Source organism: Anomalospiza imberbis, chromosome 9, assembly GCF_031753505.1.
Source record: "Anomalospiza imberbis isolate Cuckoo-Finch-1a 21T00152 chromosome 9, ASM3175350v1, whole genome shotgun sequence".
Classification (NCBI taxonomy): Eukaryota; Metazoa; Chordata; class Aves; order Passeriformes; family Viduidae; genus Anomalospiza; species Anomalospiza imberbis.
This window is the reverse complement of record NC_089689.1, coordinates 24,190,833-24,207,442: the sequence shown is the minus strand read 5'-3', so window position 1 is coordinate 24,207,442 and position 16,610 is coordinate 24,190,833. Positions and strand designations below refer to the sequence as shown.

Below are 16,610 nucleotides of genomic sequence, written 5' to 3'. Positions count from 1 at the left end.
GCAAAATAGAGTTTCAAAGAAGATGTAATTACTTCTTTATCTGCCCAGCTCTTATCATTTGTGACAGCTACTGGATGTTTCTTAGTGTGTTTTCAGACCTGTGACTTGATTGCATATTGCAGAGTCTTTTATGCGGCTCCTGAACATTGCAGCAATCTCTGCTTAAACAAATGTAACAATGGCAGTCAGGTACCCATTGCATTTGCTATTTTTGCCCTGTCAACTCATCCTTTCAAAAGACACAATCTGAAATCAGTTTCTTCCATATTTATTCTCCATCAGTGAACTCCCAGATCAGATTTGCTCAGGTTTAAAGCCAAAACAAGGTTTCTGTGCTGAATGCTCAGCCTGGCATCTAAAACTCAAGCTGTGTTGTTCCTGCCGTGCACGTCACCGTGTCAGCAGTCACGGAGCTGGAACCAGCCCTTCCCTGGCAAATTTGCTGGAGGTGCAGGACATGGGGGGAAAAAATTACTTTCTGGTCTGTGCAAATTTTGTTATCAGAAAACTGAATATGTATGAAGCCAAACTTCTTTTTCCTTTGCAATGGGCGAACTCTCATGTTTTCGGAGATGCTTCAGGATTGTGCAAGTGCTGTAGAGGGGAGCGTGGGACCATGGACATGGGAAAGGCTTTGAAGGCAGCAGTGGGTGGTACCACAGCATCCTTTAACTGATGTTGCCCTTCTGTTTAAGAGCAAACAAAGAAACACCTCCTTCAGTGTTTAGTCTGTATTGTTTCCTGGTGCAGCCCATTACAGAGACAAATGGGTGTACAGTAGCCCCCAGTACTGTCCCCTGAGCTGTGACTGAGTGACAAATGGCAGCTTGACAATTTCCTGTGTGTTTTCTCAGCAAGGCTCTTTTTAATTGTTAGAAGGTTTTCTCTTCCATTAGTGTGATGTCATTAGACTGCAGCTCATGGGATTTTACACTAAATTTTTCATGCTGGGAAGCAGAAGTGGTTCTGGGTTTTGTTTTTTTTGGTTGGTTTTTTTTTTTTTTCCCTGCTTGTCATGGTTTTGATTAGGAATTCAACTGATCTCTGTCCAGAAGAGCCTTTATCAAAATGCAGCTAGGGAATTAATAAGTAAAAAGTACATGAAAACTTTTTGTCAGAGTTAGAACAATAAGCATTCCTAAAGCTTCTTAGTCTTCTGTCTGTCTCTCAGCCCTCTTAGCTTGAACAGGGAGATAAATTAATATTCTATTAAGAAAGTTTTGCTTTCTTCTTGTTGAGTTGATTTTGGCTTGAATGACCTGCTGTATGCATGGGAAGTTGTCAGGCATCTTGTGAGGAATAAACTGTGCTTTGGTACTCGGGAATGTTCTCTGTTCATTACAGTACCTTTGTTTCTCTCCACGTTTCAGTATTTTGGATCTAGTTGGAAGACCTTTGGCAGAGGCAGGATGACAGTTAGTTAGAAAGTCAGTTCGATTTTCTGAAAATATAAAAAGTCCAAATGTCAGTGTAGTTTCTGTGTCTTCTTACAATTGAGCCAGCTGAGTAATCTAATTTTCCTCCCCTCTAAGGTTAAATCAAACTATGCTTATTTATTTCGAAGGACAAACATTCCCCCCAGTTCCTTTCTCTGGGGCTAGACTTGAAGTGTGCAATCTATGGGAGGCCATCTGCCAGTGCAAGGAACGTGAGCAGAAATCTCTTTCCCTTAATGAAGGAGTTTCCTTGCCATTAATATTGTTGATTGGTTTCCTGACAAAATATTGCCATGCTCAACAGAGAGCTGCCTTGTCTTCCATCCAGGAGCTGCTTATCAGCACTGACAAAACAAGCTACTTCTTTGTAAGTTTTCAGAGGATTGTGAAATTTCTTAAAGCAAGTGGCAAAGGTGATTTCCTTTTTTTTTTTTTTTTCTTTGTTTCTTCAAGTCTGTGCATGCCAAAGTCTTGACAAGGTGAAGCCCTGTGCAGTGTATTTGTTGGCATATTTCCTTGCCCTTCTGAAAGTCTGTTTTGATTGTGTTGGTTTTCTGCTTTGTACCTTCGAGCAACAACTCAACTTTAACAATGCATGTGAGAAACTCCACAAAGAGTTACTTTTATGTGATGGCTGGCTTGGAAACAAGTCTTTTCTGTGACTTACATCCCTATTCCAGCTGCCAGCTGAGATATATAGTGCTTACTCCACTGGATAAGAGTTATACAGGTTGTACTTGTGTGGGCAGCACCTGTCAAATCCTAAACCTAAGTGCTTGACTTGGAGCCTTTAAGACTTTATTCCCATGATTTGTTTTTATTCCTCCTTTCTGTAGTGTGTCATTGTAACTTCTGGAGCCACTGATTGCTATCAGGTAACCAAATCTGACAGGAAAATGGTAGCCTCAAAGGTGAACCTCTAAAATCTTTGTGGAAGATGGCTGATGGGGCACTTCTATGACAGTGTCCTCTGCCCAGATTGATAATATCAGGGTGGACTTAGCTGCTCTTAGATAAAGAACAGCTTTGTCTTAGAGAAAAGACCTGCATGGGAGAGCTTTTGGGCAGGCTTGGCTGCAGGAGGGATTTTGGAGAAAGGTTATGCCGTCTTGGCTGGCTGCTTCAGTCAGTGATGAGGCGGGAGTCTGCTGGGAAGGAGGCTTCATCCTGTGCCTGCAGAGGTCCTGATGTGACCTGCAGACTGCAGACTTTGCCCTGTGTAGGTTTAAGTCCAGCTGCTGAGGTGTTCCTGTGAGGGTGGTGGGCTTGCTCAGACCTTTCATGGGCCTTTGACTTGGCTCTTCTCTCTTCAAGTGCCTCAGGCAAAGTTTCCCATGCAGGAATTTTTGGGAGCAGGAGGCAAAAGCTGACAGCCTTGGAAGGTCCATTCAGCTGGCACTCAGTCCTAATTCAAGCCACACTCAGCTTTTCCATGAGCTGTGGGGTTGACAGGCTCTTTGGTGTGTGTTTCCCAGCCCCTAAAGCTGTACCCTAAACCAGGGAGCAAGGACTGATGAGCCAAGGACTTGAGAAGGGCAAGAGGAGAGCAGAGATTTTCCCAAATCACTAAAGTTTCCTTTCAGGGTTGGTTCTCCACTGTTTGCCTGTCTTTCTTCTTGCATTTAGGATTTAAAATGTTGGGAAATGGTGTTGTTTTGCTTTTGGAATGGAAGTTTAACTCTCCTGTAATCCACAGCTGTTATGTCTCAGTGACAGTAACAGGAATCTGGAAGAAGCTGTGGTTTGATGGCAGGGTGAGAGGTATTTGTCTTGCCTTCCCAAGGAATTTAGGAATTGCTGTACTACATCATCCCTCCTGATTACAAAAGCTATTACTGTCCTTCAAAATAAGCCTTGTTCTCTTCTCCCTGTCACCCCAATCTGCGTCTTCTCTGTGCTGGACTATGCCCAGATCAATATTCTCCAAACCCTTTGATTCTCACATGTGCTACAAAATCTGTGGCCTCTGCACTGTTTGGGTGTAATTAGAGAGACCTCATGTGATGGCTCACCTGCTTGTGGCTATTACAGAGCACATTTCCTTGCTATCTGTTTTGGCATGCCCCCATACTTTGTTGGATACTCAGAGATGAAATCTGGTTTTCACTTCATTAAGTGACTCTGAAACATGGACACAAACCAAAGCCCAGGCAGATGACAGGCTTGATTGTGCTATGTATATTTTTTCACTTCTTTGAGTGGATGAGTTTGTAGCTTTCATAATGATGTTTGGCTGGTGTCTGAATGGAGCTGAGGTGGCAGATTGCCCAAAGCGTTGTGACTGATCTAGAATGAGCTGGGAGCCTCCACATCCTGGGGAAAGAGGGACTTGGCAGGCACCATGTCCCATCTCCTAATGTCCTTGGCTTCAGGAATTTCTCATTTCTTTAGCAGAGAAGCCCAGGCAGGCCCAGCATGTCATGAAACAAATCTGCTGCAGATGAAAATGGCATTCTTGTTTCTTAGCAGATCCCATTTAAATGGCAGCATGAGCCTGGAGATCATCTGCTGTGTTCACTCTTTGTTCTGAGCTCATACAGACGGGTCATTTGCGTGGCCATCATTTCCAAAAGTGTCATCTGCCTCAGACCAGATGTTCACCCTTCCTCCACTGAGACTCTGCACTTTTCTTCTTGTTCCTTACTCTTGAAATAAATCTCTTGTAGACATTATCATCCAGACTGAAACTAGACGTTCTCCCTTTGAGTGACATGCATCCAGCTAATACCAGGGTAGTTAATCTTGCTGAACCCTCCCCAACACAACTTCTGCTGTTCTGGCCTCCAGTCCCTCCCAACATCATTTTTTCAGGCCTTTGCACACCCAGGTATAAGGACCACCACAACCTTTTGACCCCCAGCTTCAGGAGCATTTACAGCCTCAATGTGAAGGTTGGTGTCCTGCAGGAATTATTCTTTCCCACTGTCAAATCAAATGGGTGCTTGCAAAGGTCAGCTGCAGATTGACATGGGGGGCTGGGGACAGCAGTAGCTCCCACAAAGGGAATGGCTTTGGTGTTATGGGATCATGTAAACACTTGTATGACATCCTCCATGAGGCTGAGACTACGATATAGTCTGTTTTATATCATAACATACAAAAAACAGTTCCTGGCTATATAATAGCTTTTTACCAGCTACCCTGGTACCATGAAAGCATCTCTGGTTTGTTTTGTTGCTTATGTTTCTTTTCCTGCATTTAAGTCTGACTCTGAAGTTCCTAATTCTTCCTGCAAAAAGTGAAACCAGCAGTCACACTCTGGGAAAAGACTCTGAGATCCTGAGTTGCTAAAAATGTACAATGTTTTGCACAGTAAAAGGAAAACTTCCTGTCCTTTCTGTTCCCCTCTCTTTCCTCCCCCTATGCCCAGCAAACATTTCTATAATGTAAAGATAACGTGGACAGAAATTTCTGTTCTAAATTCCCTTTTTCTGAGTGAATAGGGCACGTAATCCCTACAGTAGGATTACTTTCACTTATGATGCTGTCTTTGAAGATTTATTGTTCTTTAAATATTTCTTGGATGCTACATTTGAATTTGATCCACTTTTTTTTCCCCCCAAATATCATGAATCCTGTGCATTGCTTTTGTACTTTTCTTTCTGTAACATGAGTCAAATGATGCAACTAATTACAAGGAAATGAAAGGTTGCCTGGTGTTTATTAGGCCCTGACAGTGTGGTCTGTGCCTTGTGGAACAGGAAATCACAGTCCCTGCTTCAGGAAATCACAATCCCTGCTTCAGTGCTCTCATGAGCTCAGCGTGGCAGTGACTATTACAACCAAGACAAGCAAGGTCTGGTGAATCAGACCACCAAAGCTTGGTTTTCAAGATGTCTGCTACAATTTGTTGGTGAGTTTGTTTGAAAGGTCTCACCAAAGCGATGTTTCTGCAGGGACGCAAATGGAAAGAGTGTGGTCAGGAACGTAAGAAATAGCAGATTTTATGCATGGATGAAAGGTGAGACTTCCACAAGAGTGAGCAAAAGAGAGAAGCTGGTTAGAAGCCTGGAAGGAAGCACAGGGAGTAAAGGGGGAGGATGAGTTGTTGGGGAGATGTGAGTGAGGGGCAAGAAGCTTGGATTTAGAGTGGTAGGTGAAATGAAGCCAGTGGTGTGATTGAAAAATGGGATTGGGCACAAGTGCATGCAGGAAAAAGCAGAATTGCAGGGGAAGTGCATTGGGCAGAAAGAAAGCAAGTGAAAAGCAAAAAGCACCAAGGCTGGACTGTGGATGGACATGAGTTAGATCAGTCCTGGATTCCTGAAAACAAAGCTTGACGTTTCACTGAGAAAATAAGAAGTGAGCAAAAGCAGATGGCAGAGTGGTTTGAGTCCCTGAAGATAAACAGGAGAGTTCAGTGCTTAGCAACTTCAGTGTTCCTGACAAAACATTAAATAAGTCTTTCAAACTGGTTTGTTGGTTTTTTTTTTCTTTGTTTGATTGTTTGTTTTTCCCTCTTTATTTTCTTTATTTTGGAGTGCAAAGCATGGCTGAGTTTAGCAGCTATGGTGGACTTGGACCTGACCTGGGAGGTGGAGCTGGGCCAGGATGGTTGGCCCAATTTAAGGTGCTGGGCAGAGTGTGCTGTTCCAAAGCATGGATTTGGATTCTCCCTTAGATCCCCTTCCCTCGGTCCTCAGGGACCTGCCCTTAATGCAGAGTAAATAAAACAGCAGTAGAGGCACAGGGAGAGCCAGTGCAAAGCCTGCAGCCTGCTTTGCAGGCACTTGGATGTAACTCCTGCATGGAGCTGGCAGCTGGGGCTGCACTTGTCAGAGCAGGGCCTGCCAACATTACAGTTTCTTCTTTCCTAGTTGTAGTTTTCTCAGAGGTTGATTTACATAATGTAATGCAGTAATGGGGTGCTGACATGTGGCATGGTTGTGTTCAACTCTGGGATGGCTTATTTGCATTAATGCCTATCAGCCGGTGCTGGCAACTGCCTTTTTTATTTAAAAAGGGACTCTCCCATGTTTCCTTGCTATACCTGCCGGCTAATCAGCAGGAGATGGGACATCAGATTCCTGACTCTCCTCATAGTGTCTCTGGATTAAGACTTGGATATGATAATGCTCAGGAGAGACAGACACTGCAACCCAGCTGGATAATTTCCCTGATCTGCTGGTTGATGTGTTTTTCAAATGGCTGCAGTGTCAATGAAGTGAGCTGATGCATGTGCCAAATTCCTATTGAACTTGTCCTGCTCTTGCTTCCTAGCACAAATTCCCACCCCTCATCCAGTGTGTAATGAGTCCCTTTGCTAACACAGGTCCCTGCAGTGCTTACACACTGCTGCTTGCTGAGATGGTTTCATGGGTTTCCCAAGCCCCTTACAGCTGAAGAAGTTGGTGGCCTGGCCCTTCTGGCCCCTGCAGGGAGGGTGTCCAGAGGCTGAGTGCATGGTGGCATTCCCTGGATGAGCAATGGTGAGTGGCACGTTCAGCTGCAGCTCTGAAATCAGGGAGCAGTGCTGACTACCAAGCCTGGAGAGGAATTTTTTGAACAACTGGAGTGTGGAGCTCAGACTTGCAGAGCTGGGAGTGCCAGGTGAACTATGAATTAATGTGTAAAAAGCCCTGGGAAAGTTCACAATTGTGTACGTTGTTACGAAGTCGATACCCAAGTTATGTTGGGTTTGTTGAGCTGGATACATTTCGTGATCTTTGGTTGCCCTTCAAGCTTTCCTTCCCTTCTAGCATGACTTTCTGGTTTTTCTCTACCCCCTCATTCTCCAGTGCAGTAACAACACCTTTGTGTATTTCTTTACTCACTGCAAGCTAAATAGGGGCAAATTTTACAGATGATGAGATTAAATGGGGTCTTCTGGAGTGTTTCAAGAGGGACCAGGCCCCTTGAGCAGACTGGAAAGGGTCCAGGATTGCATATGGGCAGCAGACTCAATGCGAGGGGTGAGCAGTTCCTCCACGTGTCAGCTGCCTGCAAGTGGTTGTAAAACAATCCACCACAGAATGGAAAAAGGTTGCAAACATATGGAACAATTTATTTGGCTTCCTTTGAGCTAGAAAAGAAAACAAAGCTGTAATTTACCCAAAGTATGTGCAGGATACAGTGTCATTTTTTGGAGAGGTCTTTTAGTGTTTGGTGCTAAGGGTGTGTTTGCTAAGGGCCTTTTCAGAGCAGGCAGGCGGCACTGCCAGGTGAAGCTCCAGCTAGTTTCTGTACCCCCAAGGTGACTGGGATGAGGTAAATAATCTGCTGCCTGGGACTCAAATATTGTGGGTTGTTTGGCTTTGCTCTGAGAAAGAAGGACAGGAAAAAAAATTAGAAGATGCAGTAGGTTATTATAGGCAAAAAGTCACACTTTGATCATGTGCTGGCCAAGTACTGTCTTAAATCCTGGCTGCATCAGGTTGGGATTGTCCATGGTGAATCTGCTGGGCTTTATTGCCTAAAAGGTGTGACTGTGGCAGTCTGTGTCTCTGAGGGTGGTGCTGAGGGTGGTCTCCTTCCTGTTGGGCTGCATTGCCCAGAGTCAAGATCATGGGTGAGGGCTTTCTCTTTCTGTTCTGGAGCTGGAAGATGAAGCATCCTTTGGGAAGGTCAAAAGAAGGGCTAGAGAGGAAAGTGGGAAAGCAGACATCATTAAGTGCCTCTTTGATCCTGGCTTTTCTTACATGATTGTCTGGGGTGGGGAGGGAACTGATCCAAGCAATCCTTTCCAGCCCTTGACCAGTGCTTGCTAACTTGCAATTGCTTTTTACAATTGCCACTTTAAAATGAATATTTGCATAAACAGGCATGAGCTGGACCAAAACAACCACAAAAGAAAAGCTGGTTGGAAGCTGTTTCTAGTAGCACTGTCTGCAAACAAAGCAAGATGTGCAGCACAAAACCTATTAACTCGATTTGCTATATTTATGCTTTGTGTGTTCAGGAACAGCATGTTGCTATGGGCCATCGTGTAATCCAAATTGCCTTGCAGGGGCTCAGAGGTTTAAACCATTCCAGAAGTTTCACAGCACTTTCTTCCCTCAAGAGGCCACCTGGCAGCACTGCAGATTTCCACATGTGATTTTCATCTAAGGTCTTCCCTTGCTATATATAAATCATGGCAGGGAAATCATCTGAGGATGCTAGGAACTCTGAGAAAAGCCCTTTGGGGCTGGGATGTAAACAGACCTTTCCTGATGGGATTTCATTTATGTTTCATTGATGCTAAATTCTTCCCTTGGCTACACTAGACTGTTCTTAAAATAAATGGCTTTAAACTGGGTTTGGGTCTGGTTTATTTTTGTATAAATGCTCTTTCATGTCAGAGCTACACTGGGTCAGCTCTGCCTGAAAGGTTGAGGCTCTATTTCAGGTATTACTCAGAAAGTATCTATTAGTGTTGTGTCCATGACATGAGTGCCTGGGAAGCCTTCAAGCCTTCATGTGGCTGCTCTGAGAAGGGGGTAATGGTGGCTAAAGACACAAAAGGGGGAGCTTTTTTTTTCATAACAGGACTTTGGAGTCACCCACCACACTGGTAAGTGTCCAGCAGTGGGGTGGTGGGTGCAACTGCTTTTGAGTACATTTGGAATAGCAGAAAATATAATGAAGTGTGGTGTTGCTTTTATTTTTTTTTTTTTTTTTTTTTAGCTGGAAGTTGCAGTCAGCAATTTCTGATGCCATGGCAAACCATATGTTGCTACCCCAGCTGACAGAATAGGTGCATGTGCAATTAGTCCTGAGCTAAAACATGAGAGAAGTGTTTTGTTAGTATTGGCTCAGATGTTGTAGACCAGGAACTCGCACACATTCAGCAGAATTTGGCATAACTGCATGGGTTTTGGCCCAAACCTTGTCATCCATTACCTCAGGGCTCTGGAAAAATCTTTCAGTAGTCACCTATTCCTAAAACCCAGTACCAAAGACTGGCTGCTGATCAAAGGTGTGGGGCATTTTGTTTTTCCTTCAAATACTAAAAATTAGTTTTATTTTTGGTGCCTGATATCAGTGGTGGGGAGAAGGAATTAATTCCTTCTGAACTAAGTGGGCTTTTAAAAAAAATGCAGCAGGTGGATGATGTAGTGCTGCTACAGCTCTCCTTTAATGTAGGAAAGTGGAATGTAATTGCATCAAGTAGTGGTTTTGAAATATCAGATGTCCATTAGTGCATAATTAGGGAGTTAATGATGTGTTGCCAAACATGTGGTGACCTCTTTTTCTCCGCCAGATTTGGAGACACTGTTGCTTATTGCATTAGTTTCTTGGAAAATGTGCCCCACTGCTGAATCTGCTGGGCCTGTCTCTGAGAGCTCCTGGAAGTGGACTGAAGGTCTTTGTAATGCTGAACGTGCCTGAAAATGTTATCCCAAGTACATCTGGGCCCAGCAAGTCTGGGCTATCTTGAAACACAAAGAGTAGAAGAGCAAAAGCAAAAGTTGGATAGCTTCATGGATAGCAGTGAGTCAAATTCGTACAAAACTGTCTCCAGTGGGATGTAAGGACCTAGCACCCAGTCCCTCTAATGCTTTTCTGGGGTACATACAGAGGACATGATTGCCTCAGGGAATAGTTACAGACTTGCCTTGATCTTTTATTCACCCAACACTGACCTGCTTAGGAAAGCCAGATTATTCACCAAAGTAAGTCTCTTGCAATAATCTTGAATCCAAATGTGGACACTTTAATTGAAAAGGGTTGTTGATAAGAAAGGAATGGTCCTTTGTTCATTTCTGACATAGTATATTATGTTAGGTCAAGTTCCTTTTTGGTTCGTATTAATGAGATGTCTGCACTGATGATTAAAAATAATAATTAAAAGATTGTTCCCTTTAGCTACAAAATCTCTATCTGTTTGGACAGCAAGTGTTGTCCAGGGTGAGCAATTGCACGTTCTGTCAGAACCAATTTGGGTGTTTGGTTATGGGCTGACAAATAGCTTTGTGCACATTGTAATGTTATGCTGGGAATGATACTGGCCTTGGAAATGCTTCATGCTAAGTGGTAGATGCAGTACAGATCTCAGTGGATAAAGTCAAACTTACCTACAAATTTTCTTATGATTTGGCAGCTACAGTTTAGGGTGTTTTTAGGATAGCCAGGTGAACTTTTGGATGAAAGGATTTTTGTCTCAAATCAGTCTTGGATAACCTTGACCTGTAAGTGTGTGGCATATCTTTGTACTGCCGAGTTCCTTTTCTTTGTCATGTTCAAGTATTCTGCTTGTAACTTCTCCCTTTGTTTTCATCACAAACTCTCATTGTCCTGTTTTCTTCCATGGCAGCTTTCACACAGATCTGCCTCCATCTCCTGGAAGATTAAGTGGTCTATGTCTCCCTTTTCCTGTTCTTTTTGGATATAGTGTGTTTTCCCCGTGAAAAATGATGCTTGCTTCCTAATAAAGATGAGTTGTGTTATGTCCTGCTCTGGATACTCTTACAGTGTTACTTTTTAAAAAGTTGCCTTTGCTGGAGCAGAGTTAAGGTTTACAGCTATACAAGAAATATGTCTTGCTTTGCTCAATCTGAAAGGTCCTGAGTTGTAGCATGCTGCAAAGGCTACTGCTCATGTTAAATATCTATTGGGCCCAATTCTTGGCTTGCATAATTCTGCAAACTCTGTATGTTGATGCTTGCTTGGACCATGATCTTATTTGTTTCAGCTTAGTACTCACAGCATCAAACTGTAAGTCAAGTTTTCCAGTGACTCATAACTGTTCAGTTTGCGGAGGAAGTCAGGATTATAGGTAATTTCACCACCTCTGAAATTCACTCTTGGTGCTGAGCACAACGATAATCATAGAAAAATAGAAGATAAGCTTTGCCAGTCCTCCTTCACTTGAGGTTTTAGGGGCAGGGGAAGATCTATAAAAAATTAGAGGTTATAAAACAAAATGGTGCCCCATTCCAGAGGAGCACAGAAGTACTTGGGAATTAGAAAGTGATATCATCTTTGCAATGGCAACAATAAATGTTTGATAAACATAAGGGGAAAGAGAAGAAAACGTTCTTGTCCCTAGTTTAAGAAAACCTTGCTGGATGTTTATCTGCCGAATAATTTATTTTAGAAAATTGTCATTGGTTTGTGTGGAAAAATTGGCTGCTGTGAGGTTGTCAAGGTTCTCATGACCTGCGGGGCCTTGCAGGGGGAAGTGCAAGTCCCACAGTTTAGCTCTGCCTGGGGATCAGCTGTGCTATGCATGGGAATGAAACACCTTGATTTAACTACATTCAGTTTTGAGTTTAGTCCTTCTAAAGTAGAGTGTTGGAGTAAAAAATCCAGAAGATGTTTTTCTATCTGAATTTTCCTGTGATTCCTCTACCAGTTTGAGAAGGAAATATAAGGTTTTTTTTCCAATGATGCTGGCCTGTGTGAGTTTTGTTTCGTTCTGAAGAAATGTCTTTGCTGGGAGAGTGGATTTTTTATATGTTCTCCTTTTGTTTATTTGGGGTGGTAGAGAGGACAAACAGAATGTCAGAAATTGATGAATTTAAAGGAAGCTAAAACAACAGTAATTTAAAATAGGCAGAAAGTGGTGTCACCATTTGACAATTTAAGACCTTAAAATCTTTTCCATTTTGCAATCATAAACAATCAGGCTTGTTTTGGTTGAGCTGGGCAAGGGAGGATTTTCTGTATCTTTGTTTGAGAACAAGTCAACTAAAACGTGCCTTTTTTATTTCTAACTCTATCTTCCTTTCCCCACTTTAACTGTAAACCAGTGAAATAGAAAATGAAGATAAGGTAGGCATGAACAACAGGTAGGAGACTTGGGAAAAGTGCCTTAACTTTGAAATTCAAATTGTGCTAAAATTAATCCTTTCCAGCAAAACACTCATTTGAATTAATTGGTGTGTTACTTTATTTTATTTTCCCACATAATACAATTTATTTTAAGCTTCCTATTTGTTTAAAGATCTTATCTTTGACTGATGGCTGGGATATTCCATAAGTAAGCAGTGTTTTTTTCTGAGATGAAAGTGTAGTAAAGGAAGTCAAGGAATCGTACCATCATACCTTTGCTGCTCTTTAAAAAACTATTTTTAATCTTGACATCCTAAATAACTGTTTAAATCATCTGCAAGAAGAAATATATCAATACCATGATCTTATATTAAAAAAACCCCACCAGATGTGACTGGCAGAGTATGTGTATTTATAGCTTCTCTATTGCTGCAGTAATCTACATTCATTTCTCTGTGACTCCAGAGTTGTACAAGCAAGACTGCATCTCTTAAAAGCATTTGAATGATTACTTGTTCATGTCAGTGTGTGTAGTGATGCAAAGGAAAATTCTTTTCCTTTCCTCCATTAATATACCCTGTAAATAAATGCTTGTTTACTCTTCATCGTGCATATTAATTCTGTAGAAAATCTATGATCTCTTATGGCCTTGGATGAACTGTCTTTTTTAATTTTTGTTTTTCCTAGATGCCTTTTTAGAAATGGAAAAAAGCACTTTAAGTTTTTCTGTAGCAAAAGATGCTGCTAAGTGTTACGAGCGGTTCAATTAGAATATGCTTATTTTAGAAGGCTGCTTAAAAGAGGCTTAACAGTAGGAAAAATTGGTGCAAACTCTGCTTTTTAGAAGTGGTGCACCTGGGTTCTGATACATTATGCTCATGTGAAGAGGACAGGACTGTGTCTTTTTGGAGCACCCATTTAGCTGTCGGCAAGTGATTAAGTGGCACTTGAATAGGTTCTGCAATATGTGGAAAAGTCTGATCTTTGGCTTCTTAAACTAGAAACTGCAAAGTAATAATGAAGGAAAGAAATATGTGGAATGCAGTTAATAATATTTTGGGTTTGCAATTTTTCCACTCGTTTTATTCTAGACTGAAAACAAACTCCGTCCAGAGTGAATTGGCATCATCAGCTACCTAGAGATATTTCCATTAAAGGTTTCTACTGCAGTATCTTTTTAGAAACTCGTTTCTAGTTTTCTTTAGAAGGAAAATGTGCTGACAGTCACAGAGTTAAAAAAATAAAAATCGTTTCCCCACTATATTTTTCCCAGAGGATTATTTTTATTACCGATGTGCATGAATTACAGTAGGATGCAGTAGCTAGATCAGGCATTAATACAACCCTTCAGTGTAACATTTCAGCCCTAAGATTAATCTAAATCTACCCAGGCATCTAAAAGCAAATGAGAGGAAGTAGGAAATGAAGACAGGGAAAAAAAGAAAAGGAAGAGGAGATCTATCTTGGGACCATGATTTATAGTTTTCCGGGATTATTCTGCAATCTGTGAGCACTGAAATAGTCTCGGGATTCTGTAGAAATACAACCCAAAACTTTAAGTGCCAAAAAAGCCTTTTCAGGCAGCCCAGCGGGGCCTGTGTTCCACAAAGCAGGACAGTGCCTTGGTTGTTCTTCATCCTCTTTTCCACAGCACGTAGATGATGTGTTAGCCAAGGCTGGGCATTGCAATTTTTCTTGGGGCAGGAAGATTTGGGGACCTCTGTTGAAATGTGCAGAGACAATGGGGAAAGACAAGATGTCAAGGTCACTAAAATTTGACTTTTCTTCTTGTCTTATTAATTGTCAGAGCCCAAATCCTTCTCTCTCAGTTTTCCCCTTCTCCTTCATCCCTGAGCCTTTTAAAACATGTGGAAAAGCAGAACTAATTTTGGGAGGTTTTGGTGGTTTACAGAACTATTATAGTCTGGGCCCTGGGAACCCTGAGGCAGACTCCTCCTGCTCTGAGCTCTTTCTTTCCCCTGGAGTGCTGAGATGGCAGGGAGTGCTGTCACTGCCTGTTCCCAAACAACTATGCAGGGCTTGATGTGACGGTGTCCCACCCGCACTGGGGGCCTCCAGACAAAAATTAATAAAGAATGAAGGTGATAACAATTTTTTTTTTTAACAGTCACAGCTGATCAAATAAACTCCTACCATGCTTAAAAATTAACAACAACAGCAACAACAACAAAAAATCCATTTGAAAGGCAAAATTGGGCACGCAGCACCTGGCCTGATTTTTTTTCATTTTCTAAAGTAGCACATCTCTTTGCTGACGCTTGACTGCAGTGACTCATCATAGGAGGCTAAATCAGCCATGTAGAGTAATGCAGCGTGACTGATTTAGCCAGCTCTGATGCAGCATGATGAGAGTAACTTCAACCAGGAATTTCAGCTCTTTTCCCCTCCTCTCCCAGCCTAAGAACAAAGGGAAAGTTAAACATCTTTCCAGCAGTCAAGTATCTTGCTTCAGGGCAAAGCTTTTTGTTTGTTTTCTGTCAACTAAGAGTCTTGTGTGCAAGAAATAAACATTAAGATCTTGAACCAGAACTGTGGAGGGATGTGCAGGCAGAGCTTGTTAAAAAACATCTGAGTATGACAAGTCTTTAGTGCCTCCTTCATCGAGGACACTTACCCAAATGTGTGGTGAGGATTTTTGAGGGCAATCCCTTAAAATATTGCCTTGTGTAGTGTAATACACGTAGAATATAGCCAGGTTTTATAAGCTCACACAGTAGGAGTGCTGGCAAAATGTGCCTGACCTTATGAGACCTGACCAAATTCCATCTGCCCATCCAGTTATCCAGCATCAGCTGAGCCCTGCTGGCTGCCTCTGGCCACTTCTTGTGCCCTTCTGACCAGAAGCAGTAACATCATCCTGCCCAAACACCTTTTGCTGGGATTTAAGCACAGAGAATTTGTTTCCCAAATGCAGCACCTTGAACCACAGGAACTGTCCCAGCTGAGAGGCTTCTCAGCACTGAGAATTTTGATTGTGGGTCTGAGCTTTTATTCTTGGATGCTCTGCACATTTTTGCTGAGGCAAATGAAATTGGCTTTGTAGCCCAGCCACTGAAATTCAGACCAGACCACAGTGTAGAATGTCAACCAAATGGTGCATTTTGAGATGAAATGGAGGAGGAGTAGGCTTAAAGGGGGAATGAGGGCGTGTGTTCTCATTTTTAGAAAAATCAAGTGGATTCAAGTTCTGCTGAACAGGAGTGGCCATATTTTGCAGAGGGGAAATAATCCTGTTCAAGAATATAATTGGCCCGTTCGAAATAGCCAGCATCACTTGAAAGTGGATCCTAAAATGGAAGAACAGAAAATAGAAAGGTAGGAAGAAGGAGCTTTTCTAAACACTTGTTTCTCCAGATGTTTGGCTGAATCACGTCAGTGAAGCAAGTGTGAGTGGTTTTTACTGTTCTTTCCAAATTTAGATATTAGGGTAATGATGAGGAACTCTGCTTAGACAGTCTTTTCTCCCTTGAATAGGGTCCTTTGCATCTCTTCTTACTGATTATCAGGGGTTCAGGAGTCTTGCAACACAGACTTTTTGTGCAGGTAATCTTTCAATCAGCCTGAAGTGCTGGCCTGTGTATACATACATATATACATATATATACATATATATATATATATATACACACACACACACACACAGGTATAAAAATATCTATTCTTTTCCTTTTAAGACAAAAGGTGCACTGAAGAAAATGGGTTTAACTTCACAATTGTCTTAAATCCTACCTGGGATCATCTTCTAAGCCCAGAAAAATCAGTTGTCAACCCTTAGTCCAAAGGAACATCTTGAGAAATGACATCAGATTTTATGGGTTTTTTTTACTATTTCCAAGAGTTTTGATATGAAAGAAAATATTTTAGCCTTTGAATTCCATAAATAACCTCCTCCATCTGCATGTGCAATGGAAAAATTCATTGTAGTATATAGAGATACTTCTTTCTCCCTTACTGCTGTTCTGTGGGATGTAGATGAGTGGTGACACCTGTTTCTGCACAACAAATGCTGGTTCAAATCTCTCTCCTGCTCTGGTTCCCGTGTGTTGGTTTTGAAACACCTACTGATTGTATCTTTTCTCAGTGTTTGCTTCACAATAACACCTCAAGATTTTTAGCTATTAATGAAGTAATGATTGTGAGCTACACATTGCTCTGCAGCGTGAAGAATGTCAATGCAGAACCAGAAACTCTTCAACTGAGCTGCATCTTGTTAGACACAGTGGTTGTCAGCACAGCTCATTGCAGTATCTTTTGTAGGGGCCAAAATGTGTCATTTTGGTGATAATTTTGTGTAAGATGTATGATTTTAGTTCCTTAAGTGACTTAGGAGAAAAAATGAAACAACATCAGAAATTCTGATTTTTTTGCTCTTATATGATCAAAGTAAGTGGGAAGCAGAATTGTGTAGTGAACAGTGAGGAACACAGGCATATTATCCCTTCACTTGGAGTCAGTCTA

The 16,610-nt window shown here is 41.9% G+C and overlaps 1 protein-coding gene across 3 annotated transcripts in view; it reads left to right on the top strand.

The window, feature by feature from the left end:
- LOC137478706 (cytosolic carboxypeptidase 6-like) overlaps positions 1 to 16,610 on the top strand; it is an 886,432-nt gene that overhangs the window by 635,475 nt on the left and 234,347 nt on the right. The window lies entirely within an intron of this gene.